Source organism: Entamoeba invadens (assembly GCF_000330505.1).
Source record: "Entamoeba invadens IP1 unplaced genomic scaffold scaff_1105074725429, whole genome shotgun sequence".
NCBI classification, from domain to species: domain Eukaryota; phylum Evosea; order Mastigamoebida; family Endamoebidae; genus Entamoeba; species Entamoeba invadens.
Window position 1 is genome coordinate 6,567 of NW_004440093.1, and position 3,796 is coordinate 10,362.

The window sequence follows — 3,796 nt, forward strand, 5'->3', positions numbered from 1 at the left end:
AGCATTGACTTTTTTCAAATCACTTGTTGTCGTTTTCAATTGACCCAAATGATAATTTGACATGTCTGCTCTATCTAATATGACATTTTATTCATTTTAAATTATCAAGTTGACTTGTTAATTTCTTCGTCTTCACATTTCAAGATCAACCTATTCTTCGTTTCGGCTTTAAAATTTTTTCAGTTGTTTAGCCATTTTGTTTTTTGTTATTTTTAACACATATTTATAAAAAAAGAACAAAAAAATAAAATACAAACCATTTTTTAGAAAATCCACTTTATTTTTATTATAAATTATAATACTGTTATTATCATTCATAGTAAAAACCCAATATCGTTAAATAGAAAACAGACTTTATTATTGTTTTTCAAATATCCATAAGTAAATACTAATATAGTAAACTAGTGATTCAATATATTATAATAAACTTCCAATTTCTTCATTGGCATTTGATCCAAATTGATCTCTGCGTCCCACCCTTCATCCTTTCTAATTGCTAAAAAAAATGCTCGAAGTTGTTCTTGATTTGCACATTTGAGGTTTTCTTCTATTTTTCTTTTGTATTCTTTTGTTCGATTTTCAGTCCGACAATCACCAAAATAGAAAGGGTCGATCAGTTTTTCGATTGGTACTGTTTGTATTTCGTCAATTTTTTGAATGAAAGAAATTATTGTACGAAAAGCGTCAACCCATTTGTCTTTATAAAATGACGAAAAATAATTTTTGTTTGTCGCAATTTTAATGTTACGCTCGACAAAGGAGTTAAACACGTTGACAAGATCATTGGGAGCAATGTTATGAAAGTGAAAAGTGACGTCATCACATGCAAAACATTCATCTGCCAATTCATTAATAACGCATGTATATAACGTCATCTTATACTTCTCAATAAACGGTATACTTTTGTTCCGCAAAACACGCCAATAAGCCATGTTGTAGTAAAACATAAATTGTGAAAATGTGAGACTTTCCATCATCCAATTATATACTTCACCGAGTGCATAATGAATGTTTGGTACTGTGGATACAAACGCTTTTGATATTGAAAGCAACTTGATGCTATAAATGTCTGTTAATTCCATTGTAGTTTATTAGTTTTTAAATACAAATCAATGACTCAAGATTCAAAAAATATTATATTTTTATACAATTAAATAAAAATTAATAAATTAATTGTTTTGATTATATCAAACCACTAATATGGAATTATTGCTATAACATTGTTATAACTTCATTTATAAATATGATGTATGTTTGTATATACAGATACAGGAAAAACCAGGGACCAAATCATAAACCAGGGACCAGACTAAATTAAGCCGTATTATTATTGGTATAAAGTTTTCTTGTTATGGAAAAATCCCCAAATAATCGGGGTTTTTGAGGATATGTTGGTTTATTTTCAAAAACCAGGGACCAACTATTAATAGACACACTGTTTTTTAAAATAAAATTGTAAAAACTATAAAATATGAAACTCTTAATTAATCATTTGAAGTTGTCTCATTTGTTAATACCCAGCCGAGCCAAGGTAAAGTTTGTTTTTATATTGATTTATCTTCTGTTGTTGAATACATTTAATAATTATCAATCATTTACTGAATGCCTTATGTTTTAATTATTTGTTTATTATTAACTTTATTTTCATTTATTGCGTGAGTCATTTATAATGCTGAACGAAAAGTGACTCATCAAATCAACCAAGTGAATAGAGAAGACTACAACATCTTCTTTGAAAAAATGAATGAACGATTTAATTGAATGGTTGTGTTGAAGTTAAACAAGGTTGAACAAAAGATCAATATTTTATGATTAAATAACAATTAATAATAATAAATAATAATAAACTTACTATTATAACTCACATTAATCTGTTGTTTATACATACTTTATACAACACATTCATTTTTTTCATCCCGAAAAATAACCGTTTTTAAGACCAAATAATAAGAAAATTACACACTTATTTATATATTTGCCCGTTTTATTGTATAAAATCCGCTTAATATTCAATAGCTAAAATTAGTCTGGTCCCTGGTTTTTCCTGTGGTCCCTGTTAATTCCGCTATCTGTACATACAATTTATTTATATGTGGTATTTATTTAAACGAAAAACACACTTAAAATTTTGAAAAATCAAATTAATTTAATATTTTCACAGCCTTTTGTATCGATTTCTTTTCCTTTGAAATCTTTGATTGTCACATTTTTGCACTTATCTAAAAGAACACGCTCAACAGTTTTTTCTACCAAAACATCGATAGACCGACAATTTGTCAGAAAAACACTTTCAGCTTTTACAACAAATTCTCTTTTCATTATTTCGCCATGTATATCACAAAATTCAAAACGTTTGGTACAGTTTTTAATCAATCTTTCATCTATTAAATTTACATCAATTATTGCAATTTTAAGATTTTCCAATTCTTTGATTTTAGAAGCAATAAATTTGGAATTTATAACTTCGACTTTAGTTGTAACCCGTTTGGATGTAGTATTTTTCTCAAAGTCAACATCCCCACCTTTTTTGTCTGTCATATCATGAACAACAATTTTTGCAGTTGAACAAACAACACTTATTTCATTCGGTGTATTAATAAGGCGCAGAAACACTTTATGACTATTTTCGATTATTAGTTGTCTTACGTCGATTTTCCAATTATCTTCAAAATACGTGTCAAACCTTTTAAAATAGTCATCGTCGACATATTCATCTATCAAATCTTTTGGTCGCGTTGGGCGTGTAAAAATGTTTGGTGTATACATTAAAGAAAATTTCTTTTCGTTAAATGTACAGCGAGAAATAACAAGACGACCAATTGCGATATTCTGAATTGGAAATTGAGAACCGTTGTACCCAATAACTGTAACATTTGCAAGTTGTGTAATTAATGGTTTATATTTGAAACTTTTAATGTGGTCAAATACAACATTTCTTTCACAAATTACATTACTTTGAATTGGTGTTGTGTTTTCTTTTTTTGTAAAGTTATATTTAAATATTTGCACAGTTTCTTCAATTGTAATACAATTAGTTACATTAAGTGATGGTTTGTCTGTATCGTTACGTGTAAATTCGAAGTATTTTGTTGGAGTTGAAAAATGACCATCTATTGTCGTATTTGTGTTTTTGTCTAAATAAAGGCGCCTTTCTCTTGAATTTGTTGTTATTTTAAAAGTACACCCTTGACAATATGACACGTGGAGCTCTTCACATAATAGTGCAGTGATCACTATTTTTAAATTTGACAAATTAAAAAACTTGATTTCTTTCGCATTTTTAAAAGTAAATAGAGAAGGCAATTCACTGACATTACCAATTGTTATTTTCTCTACGTTGATACTCCATTGAAAAAATGTTTTTATACAATTTGAAAAGGCAAGATAAAGTGATTTTATTGCGTTCACTGAAATTGTGTAATTTTTACAATAAAACAAAGAAACGACATCAATGTCACTTTTTGAATCAAATTTGAAATTTTCAGTATTTGTGATGATAACAGATATATTTCCACTTTTATATATTGTACTCACATTTACTGTGTTTGACAAATCAACACGTAAAGTTACATTACTTATTACATTAAACGTAAAATTCAAATTTATACACTGTTTAATTGTAACATTTTTAAAACACTTAGACTGGATTGACAGTGTTGTTGAATTCACATGTGTAAGATATAACTTACTCAAATTGTTAAATATTCCAAAATTGAAGTTTAATTTATTGAATGTTTTCTCGATAGTTAGAACTTCGATATTAATAAACGGAAAATAAAAATTGTTATTCTTTTCT